The 21,526-nt window shown below is 40.5% G+C and overlaps 2 long non-coding RNA genes across 2 annotated transcripts in view; one reads left to right on the top strand and one right to left on the bottom strand.

Annotated features, from left to right (window-relative positions):
- LOC309664999 overlaps nucleotides 1-10,635 on the top strand; it is a 32,279-nt gene extending 21,644 nt beyond the window's left edge. Inside the window, exon 2 of the long non-coding RNA XR_014266139.1 lies at nucleotides 1,060-10,635. This is a non-coding gene — a long non-coding RNA (uncharacterized lncRNA). The remainder of the gene's footprint in view (nucleotides 1-1,059) is intronic.
- Nucleotides 1-21,526, bottom strand: part of LOC309665021 — a 201,621-nt gene that overhangs the window by 11,141 nt on the left and 168,954 nt on the right. The window lies entirely within an intron of this gene.

Below are 21,526 nucleotides of genomic sequence, written 5' to 3'. Positions count from 1 at the left end.
CAAGAGTTCTTTCCTAAGGGAACCCTCTTGCACTGTTGGTGGGAATGTAAATTGATACAGCCACTATGGAGAACAGTATGGAGGTTCCTTAAAAAACTAAAAATAGAACTACCATATGACCCAACAATCCCACTACTGGGCATATACCCTGAGAAAACCGTAATTCAAAAAGAGTCATGTACCACAATGTTCATTGCAGCTCTATTTACAATAGCCAGGACATGGAAGCAACCGAAGTGTCCATCAACAGATGAATGGATAAAGAAGATGTGGCACACATATACAATGGAACATTACTCAGCCATAAAAAGGAACGAAATTGAGTTATTTGTAGTGAGGTGGATGAACCTAGAGTCTGTCATACAGAGTGAAGTAAGTCAGAAAGAGAAAAACAAATACCGTATGCTAACATATATATATATGGAATCAAAAAAAAAAAAGGTCATGAAGAACCTAGGGGCAGGACAGGAATAAAGACGCAGACCTACTAGACAATGGACTTGAGGACACGGGGAGGGGGAAGGGTAAGCTGTGACAAAGTAAGAGAGTGACATGGACTTATATACACTACCAAACGTAAAATAGATAGCTAGTGGGAAGCAGCCGCATAGCACAGGGAGATCAGCTCAATGCTTTGTGACCACCTAGGGGGGTGGGATAGGGAGGGTGGGAGGGAGGGAGACGCAAGTGGGAAGAGATATGGGGATATATGTATATGTATAACTGATTCACTTTGTTATAAAGCAGAAACTAACACACCGTTGTAAAGCAATTATACTCCAATAAAGATGTTAAATAAATAAATAAATAAAGAGTTCTTACCTAAGAGGAGACTATTTAAAATGTAGTCTAACTTTTGGAGGAAGAAAATAGCCCAGGCTTTCATATTTCCTTTTCTATTCAGTGATGGGAAAGGTTTTTCTTAGCATGTTTGTCCTGAAACCATGGATACGGCACAAAAATAAAAGAACGTGGCTGCCCTGGGATTTAGGATGCATGTGTTAGTCAGAAAGCCTAAATAAATATACCTAATATGTTTCCAATATCTTTTCTTTCAAGATAAATGTGGAACCCATCCGTCCTCAAGCCTGTTGTGGTGTCACGGTGCGCCCTCTGGTGGCCCATTTTTCAATGGCTTCATCGGCCCTGATGCGCAAACTTAAGGAACCCTCTCCTGGTGAGTGCTTCTCTCTTCCACTATGGAGGAGGATCCACAGGCGGGGGGCAGCTTTCTAAAGTCAGAGTCCTGTCAATGGCCAGGTCAGAGCTGCTTCCGTGATTTCCCGAGGAGAAATTGCTTTATGTGTGCACACTGAGGAGTTGCATATTTTTTTTCAAGAACACATTTCGTATACAGTATGTTACCTCGTTCCTGTCTTGGTCTGTCTGGCCAGAAGTGAGGCCAATAAGTAAGAGGTGGTTCCAGGATGCAACATATCACTGGTGAAGTGGGCCAACTCTAGGCTGTGGGCCTTGTATGCCATGTTAGGGAGTTGAGACTTATCACTTTAGCCAAATGATCCTTAAGGGAATGGGGAGCTACCAAAGGGTTTATTGTGGTGGCGGGGACATGATCAGATTTCTACTGCAGAAAAGTCACTCTGAATGAAGTGAGAGGAGTGGATTGTAGTTCACAAAATCTTGGAGGCAGGGGGACAGTCAGGAGGCTGCTGCAGAAGGGCAGGTGAAAGATGCTGGTAGCCTGGACCAGGTGGTGCCATAGGGCTGGAAATAAGAGGATGAATTCTTGGGGATGTTTGGAAGGTATCCTCACACAGGATGGTTGGTAATTAGATGTGGAGAGTCAGGAAGAGTTGGGACTAGAGAATGCTGCCCAGATTTTTGGCTTGCGCAACTGGGTAGATAGTGGTGATGTTCACTAAAATTAGAACTCTGAGGGAGGCACAGGTTTGAGGGTGTGATCTCCTCAAAGGAGTTCAGTTTAGGATGTGTTCATTTAGAGGAACCCGTGGAATCTCCAAGTGGAGATGCCAGGTCATTGCTCACCTGACGCTCAGTCTCAGGCTCTTGCTGCTGCACCATGGCTGCCTCATCCTCCAGGCATAGCTCAAACTTTGGAATGGTGGGGAGAAGGTGCTGTCAGGGACCTTTAGTCATTTTGGCCCAAATGGTTTGCCTGGGGCATCCCTTTTCCTGTTAGAAGAGGAATAATGGGGAAAGGCTGCAGGGAAGAAACCTCAGTATTACAATATTCCCTTTTCCAAAAGCATCTATGCACCATAGTAATATTGTAATTGATTCAGGCAAGGGTTGTCAATGGATGCTAAAGCCAGTTTCCTTGTACACAAGCTATCTACACAGTCTAACAATATCTCTCCATAGATTATTTATTACAACAAAGGGAAAAAATTACCTTTAGAGTGAAGAAATCTGGGTGACAATACCAATGTCTACTCACTGATTATTTACTGATTATGAAAAGGGCAAGTATCCCGTAAAGTGGAGAAATCATCTGGGTACCACTTTCACCACATGATCAAAGTCAATGTCACCAATAATGGGACAAATTGACAACAGGTGCCTCTTACTGCGATGTGCTGAGAAGGACACAGCATGTACATAATTTGAATCTCGTCCAAAGGAAACACCAAACAAACCCAAATCAAAAAACCTGCTAGAAAACCACTGGCCTGTACTCTTCAAGAATATCAGTATTGTGAAAGACAAAGGCTCAGGCACCATTCTGAAATAAAAGAGACTAAAGAAACATGACAACTAAGTATAAATATGCAATCCTAGATTGGGAGAACATGTTATAAAGGACAATATCAGAAATATGGCAAAATCTGAATATGATTGTGTTCAGTAATAGTATTACATCATTGTTAAGTGTCCTAAATTGGATCATTATACTGTGCCCTCATTCTTAGGAGACACTTGCCCATATGTTTAGGAGGAAAGAATCACGATGTCTATGACTTACCTCGAACATTGGTATTTCCTGCCTTAGTCCATATGGGTTGCTATCACAAAATACAACAGACTGGGTGACTTATAAACAACAGAATCATATTTCTCACAGTTCTAGAGCCTAGAAGTCCAAGGTCATTGTGCACATTTGAGTGAGGGCCCTCTTCTAGGTTGTTGACTTCTCCTTGTATCCTCAAATTGGGGGAAGGGTCAAGAGAGCTCTGTGGGGTCTCTTTTTTCTTTAGTTTTTTTTGTGAATACTTAAAAAAATTTTTTTATTTTATATTGGAGTATAGTTGATTAACAATATTGTGTTAGTTTCAGGTGTACAGCAAAGTGATTCAGTTATACACGTACATGTATCTATTCTTTTTCAAGTTCTTTTCCCATTTAGGTTATTACAGAATATTGAGCAGAGTTTCCTGTGCTGTACAGTAGGTCCTTGTTGGTTACCTATTTTAAATATAGCAGTGTATATATGTCAATCCCAATCTCTTGATCTATCCCTCTCCCTCACACTTCCCTCTGGTAACCATAAGTTCATTCTCTAAGTCTGTGACTCTGTTTCTGTTTTGTAAATAAGTTCGTTTGTATCAGTTTTTTTTAGATCCCACATATAAGCGGTATCATATGCTATTTGTCTTTGTCTGACTTACTTAGTATGATAATCTCCAGGTCCATCTACGTTGCTGCAAATGGCACTATTTCATTCTTTTTTATGACTGAGTAGTATTCCATTATATATGTATATACCACATCTTCTTTATCCATTCATCTCTTGGTGGACATTTAGGTTGCTTCCATGTCCTGGCTATTGTAAATAGTGCTGCTATGAACATTGGGGTGCATGCATCTTTTCAAATTTGAGCTTTCCTCTTTGCCGATATATGCCCAGGAGTGGGATTGCTGGATCATACAGCAACTCTATTTTTACTTTTTAAAGGAAACTCCACACTGTTCTCCATAGTGGTTGTACCAATTTACATTCCCACCAACAGTGTAGGAGGGTTCCCTTTTCTCCACACCCTCTCCAGCATTTATTTGTAGACTTTTTGATGATGACCATTCTGACTGGTGTGAGGTGATATCTCATTGTAGCTCTGATTTGCATTTCTCTAATAATTAACGATGTTGAGCATCTTTTCATGTGCCTCTTGGCCATCTGTATGTCTTCTTTGGAGAAATGTCTATTTAGGTCTTCTTATAAGGGCACTACTCCTAATCATGAGGGCTCTGCCTTCATGACCTAATCACCTCCCAAAGGTCCCACACCAATATCATCACATTGGGGGTTAGAATTTCAACATATTGGGTTGACCAAAAAGTTCGTTGGATTTTTGGTAACATCTTATGGAAAACCGAACGAGCTCTTTGGCCAACCCAATATGAATTGGGGGAGAGGGAGGCATAAACATTCAGCCTATAGCAGTTGCTGACAATAATATTAATATGTATATTTGTATACAGAGAGATAAAGCAAATACGATAAAATGTTAACAATTGGTGAATGTAGGTAAGAGTGTATAGATGTTCAATGTACTCTTTTTGCAGTGTTCCTGGGGGGTATTTTTTTCAAGGTAGAAAGAAAAGAAGTGCATCTATCCGACCCATATACAAATAGAGGGGATTCTGAACACTGAAAATTCTAACCAGGGTCTCTTTTTTAAGGTCAACTATAATATTATCTTTCAAAGCCACTAAATTCCATCTTGATGAAATATCAAAATAGCAAACAGGTGAAGGAGCAATTTCCTGTCCTGCCAGGCTCTTAAGAATGTACAGTATTTGCTGTCAATTTAGAACCTGCAGTGTTTAGAGAGGAATTTGTTTTCTTTTAAATCAAGGTACCTAAGCTGAAAGTGCCCAAGGTCCAAAGAGCAGCTGGAACAATCATGGCTGCCCACAGGCGTTCTTGTGCACCAGCCACGTGTCAGTGGGCGGCCTCCGGAACCAGCCAGGCTGTGTAGGCACCGGCTGTTCCTGCTGGGGGTGGGAGTAGGGGGCCGGGGCCATTTGGATGCTCCTGTTCACAGAGCTCCTCCTGGATCTTTCTCACTGCCTGCTGAGCATGCGCAGGAAGTCAGGAACTCAGAACGCTGAGATGGATCTTGGAAGGCACTCAGTCCAGCTCTCCCCGCCTTCCCATCTGTGGCTTTAACCTCCTCTACAATGTCCCAGCCAAGTGGTCATACACCCACCCACTGCTTAAACGTAGCCAGTGGCCAAAACTCCTAGACAGCCCCTCCATTTTCAAACGTCTTAAATCATTTGAACATTTTTCCTCTTGCGAACATGTATCAGAGCAAAATATCTACTATTTTTCAAGGCACCTAGTAAAAAACTTTTAATGAAAAAAATGTCAGAAAAGGTTAACTAAAATTGTGGAACACTTCAGATACTTACAGTCAATAGTTAAAGTCATATTTGACTGTTTCCAATCCTTTAGCAAGGCATCTCTGTGTCACATCATTCAGAAATGATAGAAATTTACGTTGGAAGGCCCTTCTTAATCACCTCCTGAGGTACGCCAATTTTATGGCTATATTTTTAAGAATAAAACAAAAATAGAGCAAAATTATTTGTAAACATAGAGAATGCATGTGTATATGTTCAGATAGTGTGTTTGCATGTGCTCAGATAGAGATGCAGGAGGATAAAGATCTAGGATACTCCTGGGGAGTGGGATTAGGCAGGGGAAGTGGGAGCAGGAGGGAAGAGGAAGGCTTTTTTACTTTTTACCCTATATGTTTTGTTATTGTTTGAATTTTTTACCCAAAGAGCACATGCTATTTTTATCATTAAAACATTTCTCTCAAAATTTAAGCAACAACAACACCAAAAGACAAGTCACTTAAATTGAGCCAAAATCTGATTGCCTGGAGTTTCCATTTTGTACCACACTCTGGGCAACTCAAAATAAGCCTATTCCTTGTTGCACATGGCGGCGAGTCAGCCATCTGATGCCACCTCTGGGGGCCCCCGTGTTTTCCTTATCCAAGCTATATGTTCCCATTTTCTTCAGCTGTCGTTCAGTTGACAGGGTTTCAAGTCTCCTTGACATCCTGTCACCCTCCACTGAACTAGAGCATATCAAGTGAGCTCAGAAAAAATCCATTTGGATGTTCAGGTGGCAGTTGGTCATCTGTTGAAAATTAGCAAGTCCATGTGTTCGTCCACTAACTTGGCCTAACTTTGTGGGTTCTCAAGCCTCTATTAAGTGATTGTATCAGTGATGGACAAAGCAGGTCTGCAGGGCCCCCATGCAGTTTTTATCTCACAGCGCTTATAAAACCTGGCTGACTTATCAATGCCAACCCAGGACAAGAACAGAAAGGGTGTCACATGATATCCTAGTTGGGCTTATCGAGAATAAAACCTTTGTCATAGCTTGAAGATGCTAATTCTGGATGGAAGGTTAAATTAGGAGAATGGGATTAACAGATACACACACGTGCACACACACACACACACACACACACACACAAGATGCTAGTTCCACTTTCACTTATCATTAGAGAGACAATACCTACTGTTTGCCACGTTGAGTCTTGGTTTAATGCCGATTTGTCCTTGCATAATTATTAATAATGCCACCTTTACTCTTAAAAGTTTTGCAATTTGGATGATTAGCTATATACATGGTCAACTCACTTATCACATACAAATAATAATATCTCCCTCACATAGAGAAATTTTCTTAACATTGGAAAAGGAACTTATCCCTGGCTTCAGCTAAATCCAAAACATTTCTGAACATTTCAGATCTATAGATGCTGAAATTCAGGGGATGAGGCCGCTGCTAACATGGTTTTTCCCCTCTGGAGTTACATAACCATTTGAAATGGGAGCCCCCAAACTTCATATTGGGAAGCCAAGAACCAGATTCCTTGAGACAACTGATTTCAATGAAGTCTAAGGTTAACAGAGTGGCCATGGTACATTTTTTCTTTCCCCTCTTCCTTAGCAATATGCATTCCCTTGAAACTCCATCCCACCTCTCCCACCCAGGAAAATTTATTCCCCCAGGAATCAAGAGAATCAGCCAATAGGTGCAAATTACATCAGCACATATCAAAGATGAAAGCACAAAGCACGTAGTCCAGAGTATTGAGTCTGCCGCTTACTTGGTCAGGTTTCTTAACCACTCCGTGCCTCAGTTTCCCCATCTGTAAAATGGGGATGATAGTGGTCCCTACCTCATACAGTTAACAGGAGGCTTAAATGAGTTATTGTTTTAAAACAGTGCCTGGCACGTAACATGTGCTACATGGGTATTTGGTAAACAAAAAATAAATGAGGTAACTTGACCTTGATTCCGTGATTCCAAGACTGGAATGGTCAGAGGAAAGAATATAAACAAGAGGTGTGTGAGTGGATCCACTTGACAAATTTGAGAATTAAACTGGGCTCTGTTAGGAAACATCACTGGAGAATAGAGTTCTATCAGCTGAAGCATCCCACCCGGTGCAAACACAGAGGAAATTGTCCTTTTGTAGACTGGTGCTCTGGACACCTGCCTGCCTGCCATTTCTTTCTTCCTTGTCAATAAAGTCTAAAATAGACCAACCTCATTAGTGCCGGGAGGACAGGAACAAATTAAATGGTGGCTACACTGAATCCTGTTCAAAGGTACAATGACTGAGGGGGAAACAACTGCCATTCCTTCGTTTACATGAAGCCTCAATGAGTTTTGCGGGGGGCACACAATTGAAGCTCTATAATTTCTCCCATAATGTACCATCATTGTTTGTACGCAAGGCAGATTGGATGTTCAAGGAACTAGGGTTCTCACTATGCTGAACATATCAACAAAATACAAGTTATCCTTGAACCAGGTCTTTCCTAATTCTGAGTTCTTCCCCTATTGTCTTCGGCTTACCCTCACTTCAGCTGGTACCTCCCCGCCAGGCATTGCCAAGAACTTGCTCTTCAAATCTGTCTCTCCCATGCTCGGAAGTTAATTACCCCCTTTCATATCATAACTTCCTTTCATGTCTTTGCTAATGTCACAAGTTTTCCTGCAGTCACATGGCTGTCCTGGGAAGTTTTGAGGAGATTGAGTCGATTTCATTAATTCAACTCTCAGAGTTGAAGTATAGACCTTGTTTCCCTTTTTTAGGTTCTGGGGAGACATCTCACTTGGCCTCCCATGCTGCCTTTGGTTGATTATAGATTTTGCTTGTTTTTAAAAAAAGTACGTCTGTTTGTGTGTGTGTGTGTGTGTGTGTGTATACTATATATATAGAACTTTAGTGAAAGAAAAATAAAAACAAGAAAAGAATTACTTTTTCCCTGAATTTAGAACCAGACTCTAATTCCTGTTCCAGACTGTCATGACCACAGGAAATGAGGAATATCCTCCCATAAAATGTTTTCCCTCATGATTTCTTTCAGATGCTTCGAAACAGAAGTTTTAGGTCTTTGCCCAAAGTCTGGTTCAGGTTGTGTATTTTTTCTGTGCCTGAGGGTGGCATGGTTTAGGAGGAACAAATAATATTGGAAATCTCTTCTAACTAGGGTTGCCAGATTTAGCAAATGATAATTGAATTTCAGATAAAAATGAATACAAATATAATAGAAATCTGTCCCATTCAAATTGTCAGTATCTGCAATATATGGGACATACTTATACTAGCAAGTTATTCCTTGTGTATCTGAAACTCAAATTTAATTGAATGTCCTGAGGGTTTTGTTTGTTTTGGGGTTTTTAAAAAAATTTATTTATTTTATTTATTTTATTTTTGGCTGCATTGGGTCTTCGTTGCTGCACGTGGGCTTTTCTCTAGTTGTGGCGAGCAGAGACTACTCTTTGTTGCAGTGCACGGGCTTCTCATTGCGGTGGCTTCTCTTGTTGCAGAGCACGGGCTCTAGGCACGCGGGCTTCAGTAGTTGTGGTGCGTGGGCTCGGTAGTTGTGGCTTGCAGGCTCCAAAGCTCAGGCTCAGCAGTTGTGGCGCACGGGCTTAGTTGCTCCATGGCACGTGGGATCCTCCCGGACCAGGGCTTGAACCTGTGTCCCCTGCATTGGCAGGCAGATTCTTAACCACTGTGCCACCAGGGAAGCCCATTGTGTTTGTTTGTTTGTTTTGTTTTGTTCTTTGGCTACCCTAATTCCAACCCACAAGGTCAAAACCACTTGTAAGTGGCCCCTATAAGCATATACTAAGAGAGAATTCTTCCTCTCTCTCTCCCTCTCTTTCTCATTAATGTCTGGGTACTGTAGAGGGTGAGGAGGGATATTTTCTGCAGGGACTGATTTCTGATATGTAAAGCCTGAGTCTGAAGCCTTCCCCAGGGATGGAGTAGCACCTGTTAGATCTCTATGATCTTCCAGCTGACTGTCATATTCACATCTGGTGATGGGGACCGAAGAGGGGTATGCTGAAGAAAACCTTTCTCTCTCATGTGCTTTTAGAACAGGTTTGAGTTTTTAGAGCTAAAATATAGTATACTGGGACAAAGAGAAAGTGTTCAAACAACATATAAAATAATTTAGCTGGTAAATTAGAATTATGTGTGCATCCATTATTCATAAGTGGAAATGACTTTGGAGACTATCTCTCCTTCTGTCATTTTACAGATGAGAAGACAGAGACCCAAAGCAGTTTCCTTTTGGAATGAGATGGAAGGGATGTGTGTCTGTGTGTGTACACATGTGCGTAGGAGGAGGAGGGGGGAGGAGGAGGGGGAGGAGAAGGAAGAGGAGACCTGAGGCAAAAATACCTGAAGTCCAAGTACCTTCCTACTATACCCGTCCTGCCACTGCCACAGGTTTGTGTCTCTATAACTTTTTTATAATGTAAAAAATTCCCTAACTAATACATGTTCCTTAGAGAAATGAAAGAAATACATGCAAACAAAAAGAAAAATCTCTTCCGTAAATCCAACGGGCGGGTATTACTCCTGTCACCATTTTGGTGCATGGCGAGAGCACGTTGGTGTGGGTACCAGCACTCAGTCTTCCTTCTTCAGAAAGCCACGCCCATATTTTTCTCTGAGGATAACCACTCAGTCATTTCTAGTCCAACTGCCAATCCAGATGTCATGTCCTCCACTGCCAAAGCAGGTGACCAAGGTGAGATTTCAGTCCCCAGCCAAGTGATCCTCCCCTCAGGGATTGAAAATGGTAAAATTCCTTCATCCTGAGAGGAGAACCTTGAGGAGATCACCCGTTAGTTGCCATCACCCAGACACCTGAGCATCCCTGGGTCCTGGGCCTTCTGAGAACAAATTCTTCAGCTTTTCCTTCAGTTCTATTATGGTAAACTGATTGCACTGATGGTCCCAACTAGTGGCCTCCATATCCATGTCCTTTGCAAGAGTTAGAGCCCTATGAAGAGGTGGAGTCTAGTTCCTCACCCCTTGGGTCTGGACTGCCTTGTGACTTGCTTTGACCAACAGAATGCAGGGGAAGGGAGAGTGTGCCCCATGTGTTTCCACTCTCTCTCCTGGAACATTGACTCCACCATAAGAACTGACCTCGTGGGAGATTGGGATTGACATGTATACACTGATGTGTATAAAATGGATGACTAATAAGAACCTGCTGTATAAAAAAATAAATTAAATAAAATTTAAAAATTCAAAAAAAAACTTACAGTGTTGCTTGATATGACATTTGAAGGTTTTAATTCAAATGAATACTTATAACAAAGAAATAAAACATATTTCCAGCAAAAAAAAAAAAAAAAAAAATAGAACTGACCTCATCTTGGCCAGTCTGCTGGAGGATGAGAAACCATTTGGAGGAGAGCCCAGGGGCCGCAGCCAACTCACAGAAGCAGAACCACCTAATGGACACACAGCTGCCTTCAGATAGATGGAAGACCAGCCTACATTCCTGAGCTAAATAAATTGATTTTTCAAGCCAGTAAGTTTAGGGTGGTTTGTTATGCAGCAATAGCTAACTGATACTTCTGTGAACTTCCACATCCTTCCTATAAATTCCTGTCCTGGAGAGCCAGAGTGAATTTCTGTGGCTGCAAACCAAGAGCTCTAATTGACACTTTCAATTCTTCTACCAGAATATGATCATATGATACATCCTCTTTTGTAATCTACCTTATTTCACTTAGCAATTGATTTTGAGCATCTTTCCCTAACAATAAACTGGGCACAGTAAAGAAGGAAAAACTGCCAAATACCACTTCAGAGCCTCTGCCCAAATCAGTTTCCATCATGACATAATGGCCTTTGGCCAAAAAGCCATTCTTAGATAGGCCTAGAATGATCCGTTGTGTTCAGCAGGAAGTGCCTTTAACCTGTTTCTCGGCGAGATTATTGAACAGCAGGATGATTTTTCACAGCTTGATGACCAAGAGAAGGACCGAGCCATGCCTCAGAGGTGCTTGAGAACATTAACATTTCCAGTCATTGTTTACCTCTTTGGAAAAGGAAAGCATTCAAAATGTTCTATTCTTTTCAAATGTGTAAGACATTTGGATGGAGAAGACAGAAAAAGAGCTAGGTATTCCCTATAATGATTTTATTTTTGGACCTAAAACTGAGTGATGGAAGTTCTGCAGTCCTTTTCTTCCTGATCATCCTATTTCTATTACCCTTTTTTTCCCCCACTAAATGGTAGCTTTAATTTGAGATACTCCTTGTTTGGCAGAATGGGACAAGGGAAAGTGCAATGCTTGCCTAATAATCATAGTGCTAATGGAAATACATTCATACTTTCCAAAAAAAATGAGCGTTTGTCAAAATGGATCCCCTGCAACTCTGCAAATATTTCTATCAGAGGGAATTTTCTGGGTGCATTATCTACATGGGTCCTTTCCAACAAGGTGCACCACTGGAAGTCAATTTTTGTCTTGATTGCTTTTGCTTTGAATTTGATTTTTGCTGATAAAAACAATAGCTAGCATTTATAACACTTCCTATCACATTTATCTCATTTAGTCTTCACAAAAACTCCATGAGGTAGATATTATTATGATTCCCCTTTGAATAAATTGAGGCTCAGGAAAGGCAAGTAAACGATGCAAGGGCCCACAGGTAACAAGGATCAGAGCTGGAATGTCAACCCAGTTTGTCAGACTCCCAGATGAGAGTGCTCTACGGCACCTTGATGTTATATTGCCCCAATCACTATGGAATTTTTTAAAAAGACATGATATATATATGTATAAAATCACCAAAATATGGGTTAAATACCTCTGATGCCCTTTTTATCCAATGGGAAGCAATAAGTGGTCTTAATGAATTTCCTTTCAATTCTGAGAGGGTATGATGTTGAAATCATACCTGATCTTCTCTGTTTCTTTCCACTTTAAGCAACTTCCCCAGTCTTCCACACAAGCCTGAAGGGGCCAGCAGAACACACAATATCTCCCTGAATGAGACCACTGGGGACCCTTGTACAGAACATCATTCAAGAACTTGAGAAACATTCTCAATATTACTGCAGGCAATTGCTGTGGTACTAGATGGTGAGAAAGAATACACAGTGTGTAGAACAGGCTCTCTTCTTTCTGAAGTGGATCTCACCTTAAAGAGTAAACATGGGACACATGAGAATACCTACAAGAGACACCAGAACTAAGAATTGCAGTACATTCTATAGATCTGTACTGTCCCACAGAACTTTCTATAATTATGGAAATGTATAATGTCTGTGCCATCCAGTATCATAGCCCCTGACCTCACATGGCTATTGACCACTTGAAATATAGCTAGTATGATGGAAGGACTGCATTTTAAATTTTAATTAATCTTAATTAGTTAATGAACCAAAATTTAAATAGCCACATGTGGCCACATCTGGCTACCATATTGGACAGTGCAGCTCTGGATGATTGCAAAAGCGTAGTGAATGAAATAGGTAAGGGTGGTTGGGGAAGGTCTCAACGAGATGTATCTTGAGCAGTTTTTGAAGAGGGGTAGGGAGGAAAGAAAATGCAATTGGGTTGAAAAAGAAAGGAGGAAAGGGGGAGCACAAGAGCTTTGTCCTAGGAGAACACCACGGTTATAGATTCAAATGCCTACCACAAGGACTGTGAAAGTAACATAAACAAGGGAAACAGGTTGGCGGTAATGGGGCATGGTGGGGGCTCTGGAGAATTAGGGACCCTGGCCCCCTCTAACGCATAGGTCACTAGTCAGCTCCAGCCAGCTATTGTCATACAGAAATGCAGACCCAATGTTGACTACGTTATTTTTCAGAGAAGTCAGAAATTCAGATTTTTATGTGAAGTCATCTAATTTTAAATGTTGGCACCCATATCAGTCAGCGTAGGCTCCGTGTCTTCAGCAGACACTGTTGGTGCCCGCATTCATGTCCACGCAGCATTCACCTTTGCCAGGCTGCCCCCGGTGAACACCTTTAACTCTCCTCCTTAAGACGTGGCACACACACTTGGCCTTCATGCAGGGCGGGCTGAGAGAGAATCCTGAAGAGTCTGAGTTCTTGGAAGCAGCTCTCCACCAATGCCAGACATGGAGGAAGCCCATCAGTACCCCAGTCTCCCACCTCTCAGTTGGGATGGCTGTGAGGTACCATCTAAACTGTCTCCTAGAGAGACTAGCTCGGTGCTTTGTGACCACCTAGAGGGGTGGGATAGGGAGGGTGGGAGGGAGACGCAAGAGGGAGGACATATGGGAATATATGTATACGTATAGCTGATTCACTTTTTTATACAGCAGAAACTAACACACCATTGTAAAGCAATTATACTCCAATAAAGGTGTTAAAAAAAATAGATGAGTGGGTAAAGCAGATGTGGTATATGTATATGTATGGAATATTACTCAGCCATAAAAAAGAATGAAATTTTGCCATTTGCAACAATGTGGATGGACCTAGAGGGTATTCTGCTAAGTGAAATAAGAGAAAGACAAATACTGTATGTTATCACTTGTATGCTGAATCTAAAAAATAAAACAAACAAATGAATATTTAAAATATATATATAAAAAATAATAAATTGTCTCCCAGAGCTCTCTGTGAGATGAACTCCAGCTGTCCACAGCAGAGACTGGTAGAGGATGGAAACCCATTGGTTTCCATGCCTTCCCCATCTCACTCCCACCCTCGCCTACTCATGTTTCCTGGGATCACCTTCAAATAAACGACTTACACACCAATCCCTACCTTAGAACCTGATTCTGGAGGGACCTGAACAAAGATACAGTTGTAACAAAGAAACTCAAAATCTCAGTGGTGAACTCAACGAAGTTTTAATTTTCACTCCATCACAGCCAGTGTGGGTCATTGCGGAGATTTCTGTCTGCTCATTCAGGGACCTGGGTTCCCTTCATCCTGTGGCTCTGCATCCTCTATGATATCTTTCTTCTCTGCATTCAGCTGCAGATGGAGAGAGAGAACCTGCAGCCCTTGGAGAAGGATTTTTATTGGCAAGGCCTAGAAGAGGTGAGGAGCCCTTCTGCCCACTTTCCATTGGCAAAACAGTCACATGGTCCCTCCTCCGCTCTGAGGAAGCTGGGAAATGCAGTTTTGCTGCGCATCTGTTACAGAAGGAAGTTGCTGTTTCTGCCACTGCAGCTTACCTAGATTTTGTAAAACACCATCCAGACCAAAGAAACCATGTCTGTGAACCAGATTCAGCTTGTCAACCACCAGTCTGGAATTTCTTCCCCACACATCATTCCCTACAATTGAGAAAAAATGCTAGCAAGTCACCCAACAAGTTCTTAACTTACACAGAAACAAGTGCGACACATTTTACCCAATCGTGTAATAAAATAAGTGTATGAAAATTGAATCTATTCTTCCTTGACTATAATTTTATAATTTCAGGGAGAAAATTATAATTTCATTTCTGATAGTTCTTACATGGACAGTGTCTCCCAACAGGGTCGCTTTCTTTACTTCCTGTGTTCTCTGTGAAGTGATTATCTATCCGTAAACAAAAGATTTAAAGGTAGTCCTACGCCCACCTCATCTTTGGGCATCCTCCCCTTGGCTCTCTACACTCCAGCCATGCCACCTTGGGGTCTTTGCAAATGCTGTTCCCTCTTCTAGGAATATGTACCCTCTCTTGTCTAGTCTCCTTTTCTCACCCTTTACCTAACTGCTCCTATTTATGCATCCAGTCTCAGTATAAATATTGTTTCCTCGGAGAAGCTTTCACTGACCGCTCCAAATCAAGTCACTTTCTTCTGCCCAACGTTATTCTCTCATTCCATCTATCACAATTCAGGACCATATTTGTATATTTTATATACGTCTCCTCCAGAGACTGCTCACTTCAGCATCATACACACAGCACGCAGTGTTGGGCACATTGCTAGTGCTCAAAATAGATTTGTCCAATAAATAAGACCAAGAAAAATCCACTGCTTTAAAGAATCTTGTGGGGATATCTTTTTTTTTTTTTTTTTTTGTAAATCAACTATACTTTAATAAAATTTTTTTTTTTCGATTTAACAACTTTATTGAGATATAATTGGCATACAATAAACTTGTGGATACTTTAAATATATTATTTGATAAATGTTGACATATGTATACACCTCAGTGGCATTTCTTAATCTGAGTGACTGCAGCAAAAGTAAACAGATTGACCATAATTGCCCCATGGTATGAGCTAATCCATCGCTTCCTTTATCAGGGCAAAGCCACCCTTTTGCTATGCCTTTGGTAGTAAAAATCAAGACCTACGCAAGTGAGCAGTTCTGAGTAGTTTTGGTTTAGAGCTGGGGTAGAAAGCCCGGGCTAGGGAAGACAGAAGGGAATAGGGAGGTACCTGCTCGTTGTGTAGCCAAGAGCTGTCAGCTTTCCAGCCCAGGATTCGAGGCAGAGAAGTTTCCATCTGGAGATGGAGGCCCACCTTAGCTACTGAGTGCACCCTGGAACCTCCCGAGACCTGCAGGCAGGGTGGGCTGGGAGATGACCTAGTGGATAGCTCACTCAGGGGCCTCCTAATCCTGAGATATCTCCAGGGTGTTATCAGAGACCTCTGGAGGTTAAAAACAAGCCTTTCCGCTTATTTACATGCAGTGCCCTTTTAGCCAAATCCTAAACCTTGCCGGACAGTGTGTGCTTATTAGGAGGAGGAGGGCCCAGGTGGATCAGGTCAGGGCCACACACACTGAGCGTGCGGGCTTTGGCCTGTGGTGGATCCTTCTCTCCACTCTCCTCTGTAAGATGGACATCACGAAAGCACCACCTCATGGGGATTTGTGAGGATTAAGTGAGGCAGTGCTTCTAAAGTACTGAGCGCTGAGCCCAAGGCCTGTCCAGTGTCCCCTCCGTGGGTTATCAGCTCAGGTTCCCTCCTGGCAAGGAGAGGGACTGGGCTTGGCCTTGACTCCATGGGCACGTCTCCTATGCGTGAGGGGGCTACGTCCCTTCTTTTCCCCTCCAGGTGGGCTCGGGCACCGCCAGTAGTCCCTGCTTTGCAACTCATTTTTTCTTCTCGCTTGGCTTTTTGTTTTTCCTGTCATTCAAAATAGGCCAGGGTTTTTTTTTGCTTTGTTTTTTTCTTAGCTCTGCAGCCTAAAGTTTCTTGTTCTTCTAATAACAGGATTAGCCTAAACTGGCATCACCACTCCTGGCACGAATAAGGGGGGAAGAAGTGGGCAGGGAGGGGCCGGTCAAGGGTGCAGAAATGCCTCTGGGACTTCTCCCCAAGTTCTCTCTCAGGCGTGACGCTGAAAGGAGGCATTTCCTAGGGAGAGTCCAAAAAATCTGGACCCTTTGACCTGATAATCCCGCTCTTGGGAATGTCTATCTTTTTTTTTTTTTTTTTTTCACACACACACACTGCATTTTATTTTTACAAGAGATAAATAGACTGACACCAAGCATTGTACGTGGATGACCACAACAAAAGCAACAATGATTGCAATTACCAAACATGAAACACACTCATACTATGTCATAATATTGACATTCAGTCCAGTAATCCTCCACTGTAACAGCTCCTTTACTTTGCAGTGAAAATTGATTTGTATATTCTTTGCCTCTGAGTCCTTGTGGGATTTTTTTTTTTTTTTTTTAAATTCAGACAGAAAGTCACAAAAATTATACTCATCCTCATCAGTTCACTCAGTCCCATGTAATTAATTGTTTTTTTTCATCTTGATCTTTTGTTAGCACTTTTATGAGTTCATCAGTTTTTCATCAGAGTTCTGAAAATGCTTATTCATTCAGTTCAGCAGTACAGTCAGTTACCAGAAACCTGTACTTGTCAGAGTCTTTACCATGAATTTCTTGAAGATGAAACCCTTTTATAGGAACATATTTGCAAAATCATCAGAGTACACCCAGAACTGTCTGTAAATGACCAAAGACTTAAAAATGACCACGGTAAAAGATTTGATGAAAGTTCATAATAATGCAGTTGACAAGAAAATTAGTTATTTCTGAGATATACATTTTAAAGTAATAACTAGGATTATTACTTATAACATTATACCAGAACATATAAGATTTTTAGAAATTTCATGTAATCTCTGAAACATTTATATTAACATATTTCCATACATATTTCCATACAAAAACAAATATAAGATTTTTAGAAATTTCATGTAATGACTGAAACATTTATATTAACATATTTCCATACAAATAACCCAATGAAAGTTTAGTATTAGTTGTTTTGTTTGTTTTTTTATACTGCAGGTTCCTATTAGGCATCAATTTTGTACACATCAGTGTATACATGTCAATCCCAATCGCCCAATTCAGCACACCACCATCCCCACCTCACCGCAGTTTTCCCCCCTTGGTGTCCATATGTCCATTCTCTACATCTGTGTCTCAACTTCTGCCCTGCAAACTGGCTCATCTGTACCATTTTTCTAGGTTCCACATACATTCATTAATATATGATATTTGTTTTTCTCTTTCTGACTTACTTCACTCTGTATGACAGTCTCTAGATCCATCCACGTCTCAACAAATGACTCAATTTCGTTCCTTTTTATGGCTGAGTAATATTCCATTGTATATATGTACCACAACTTCTTTATCCATTCGTCTGTTGAGGGGCATTTAGGTTGCTTCCATGACCTGGCTATGGTAAATAGTGCTGCAATGAACATTCGGGTGCATGTGTCTTTTTGAATTACGGTTTTCTCTGGGTATATGCCCAGTAGTGGGATTGCTGGGTCATATGGTAATTCTATTTTTAGTTTTTTAAGGAACCTCCATATTGTTCTCCATAGTGGCTGTATCAATTTACATTCCCACCAACAGTGCAAGAGGGTTCCCTTTTCTCCACACCCTCTCCAGCATTTGTTGTTTGTAGATTTTCTGATGATGCCCATTCTAACAGGAGTGAGGTGATACCTCATTGTAGTTTTGATTTGCATTTCTCTAATAATTAGTGATGTTGAGCATCTTTTCATGTGCTTCATGACCGTCTGTATGTCTTCTTTGGAGAAATGTCTATTTAGGTCTTCTGCCCATTTTTGGATTGGGGTGTTTGTTTCTTTGATATTGAGCTGAATGAGCTGTTTATATATTTTGGAGATTAATCCTTTGTCCGTTGATTCGTTTGCAAATATTTTCTCCCATTCTGAGGGTTGTCTTTTCGTCTTGTTTATGGTCTCCTTTGCTGTGCAAAAGCTTTGAAGTTTCATTAGGTCCCACTTGTTTATTTTTGTTTTTATTTCCATTACTCTAGGAGGTGGATCAAAAAAGATCTTGCTGTGATTTATGTCAAAGAGTGTTCTTCCTATGTTTTCCTCTAAGAGTTTTATAGTGTCCAGTCTTATATTTAGGTCTCTAATCCATTTTGAGTTTATTTTTGTGTATGGTGTTAGGGAGTATTCTAATTTCATTCTTTTACATGTAGCTGTCCAGTTTTCCCAGCACCACTTATTGAAGAGACTGTCTTTTCTCCATTGTATATCTTTGCCTCCTTTGTCATAGATTAGTTGACCATAGGTGCGTGGGTTAATCTCTGGGCTTTCTATCTTGTTCCATTGATCTATGTTTCTGTTTTTGTGCCAGTACCATATTGTCTTGATTACTGTAGCTTTGTAGTATAGTCTGAAGTCAGGGAGTCTGATTCCTCCAGCTCCATTTTTTTGCCTCAAGACTGCTTTGCCTATTCGGGGTCTTTTGTGTCTCCATACAAATTTTAAGATGATTTGTTCTAGCTCCATAAAAAATGCCATTGGTAATTTGATAGGGATTGCATTGAATCTGTAGATTGCTTTGGGTAGTATACTCATTTTCACAATGTTGATTCTTCCAATCCAAGAACATGGTATATCTCTCCATCTGTTGGTATCATCTTTAATTTCTTTCATCAGTGTCTTATAGTTTTCTGCATACAGGTCTTTTGTCTCCCTAGGTAGGTTTATTCCTAGGTATTTTATTCTTTTTGTTGCAATGGTAAATGGGAGTGATTCCATAATTTCTCTTTCAGATTTTTCATCATTAGTGTATAGGAATGCAAGAGATTTCTGTGCATTAATTTTGTATCCTGCAACTTTACCATATTCATTAATTAGCTCTAGCAGTTTTCTGGTGGCAGTTTTAGGATTCTCTATGTATAGTATCATGTCATCTGCAAACACTGACAGTTTTACTTCCTCTTTTCCAATTTGTATTCCTTTTATTTCTTTTTCTTCTCTGATTGCCGTGGCTAGGACTTCCAGAACTATGTTGAATAATAGTGGTGAGAGTGGACATCCTTGTCTCGTTCCTGATCTTAGAGGAAATGCTTTCAGTTTTTCACCATTGTGAATGATGTTTGCTGTGGGTTTGTCATATATGGCCTTTATTATGTTGAGGTAGGTTCCCTCTATGCCCACTTTCTGGAGAGTTTTTATCAGAAATGGGTGCTGAATTTTGTCAAAAGCTTTTTCTGCATCTATTGAGATGATCATATGGTTTTTATTCTTCAATTTGTTAATATGGTGTATCACATTGATTGATTTGCGTATATTGAAGAATCCTTGCATCCCTGGGATAAATCCCACTTGATCGTGGTGTATGATCCTTTTGATGTGTTGTTGGATTCTGTTTGCTAGTATTTTGTTGAGGATTTTTGCATCTATATTCATCAGTGATATTGGTCTGTAATTTTCTTTTTTTGTAGTGTCTTTGTCTGGTTTTGGTATCAGGGTGATGGTGGCCTCATAGAATGAGTTTGGGAGTGTTCCTTCCTCTGCAATTTTTTGGAAGAGTTTGAGAAGGATGGGTGTTAGCTCTTCTCTAAATGTTTGATAGAATTCACCTGTGAAGCCATCTGGTCCTGGACTTTTGTTTGTTGGAAGATTTTTAATCACAGTTTCAATTTCATTACTTGTGATTGGTCTGTTCATATTTTCTGTTTCTTCCTGATTCAGTCTTGGAAGGTTATACCTTTCTAAGAATTTGTCCATTTCTTCCAGGTTGTCCATTTTATTGGCATAGAGTTTCTTGTAGTAGTCTCTTAGGATGCTTTGTATTTCTGCAGTGTCTGTTGTAACTTCTCCTTTTTCATTTCTGATTTTATTGATTTGAGTCCTCTCCCTCTTTTTCTTGATGAGTCTGGCTAATGGCTTATCAATTTTGTTTATCTTCTCAAAGAACCAACTTTTAGTTTTATTGATCTTTGCTATTGTTTTCTTTGTTTCTATTTCATTTATTTCTGCTCTGATCTTTATGATTTCTTTCCTTCTGCTAACTTTGGGTTTTGTTTGTTCTTCTTTCTCTAGTTTCTTTAGGTGTAAGGTTAGATTGTTTACTTGAGATTTTTCTCGTTTCTTTAGGTAGGCTTGTATAGCTATAAACTTCCCTCTTAGAACCGCTTTTGCTGCATCCCATAGGTTTTGGGTCGTCGTGTTTTCATTGTCATTTTTCTCTAGGTATTTTTTTATTTCCTCTTTGATTTCTTCAGTGATCTCTTGGTTATTTAGTAACGTATTGTTTAGCCTCCATGTGTTTGTCTTTTTTACGTTTTTTTCCCTGTAATTCATTTCTAATCTCATAGCGTTGTGGTCAGAAAAGATGCTTGGTATGATTTCAATTTTCTTAAATTTACTGAGGCTTGATTTGTGACCCAAGATGTGATCTATCCTGGAGAATGTTCCGTGCGCACTTGAGAAGAACGTGTAATCTGCTGTTTTTGGATGGAATGTCCTATATATATCAATTAAATCTATCTGGTCTATTGTGTCATTTAAAGCTTCTGTTTCCTTATTTATTTTCATTTTGGATGATCTGTCCATTGGTGTAAGTGAAGTGTTAAAGTCCCCCACTATTATTGTGTTACTGTCGATTTCCTCTTTTATAGCTGTTAGCAGTTGCCTTATGTATTGAGGTGCTCCTATGTTGGGTGCATATATATTTATAATTGTTATATCTTCTTCTTGGATTGATCCCTGGATCATTATGTAGTGTCCTACCTTGTCTCTTGTAACACTCTTTATTTTAAAGTCTATTTTATCTGATATGAGTATAGCTACTCCAGCTTTCTTTTGATTTCCATTTGCATGGAATATCTTTTTCCATCCCCTAACTTTCAGTCTGTATGTGTCCCTAGGTCTGAAGTGGGTCTCTTGTAGACAGCATATATATGGGTCTTGTTTTTGTATCCATTCAGCCAGTCTGTCTTTTGGTTGGGGCGTTTAATCCATTCACGTTTAAGGTAATTATCGATATGTATGTTCCTATGACCATTTTCTTAATT

Source organism: Balaenoptera physalus (assembly GCF_965194825.1).
Source record: "Balaenoptera physalus genome assembly, chromosome: 7".
Lineage (NCBI taxonomy): Eukaryota > Metazoa > Chordata > Mammalia > Artiodactyla > Balaenopteridae > Balaenoptera > Balaenoptera physalus.
The sequence above is the reverse complement of the archived record's forward strand: the minus strand, read 5'-3'. Positions and strand labels throughout refer to the sequence as shown.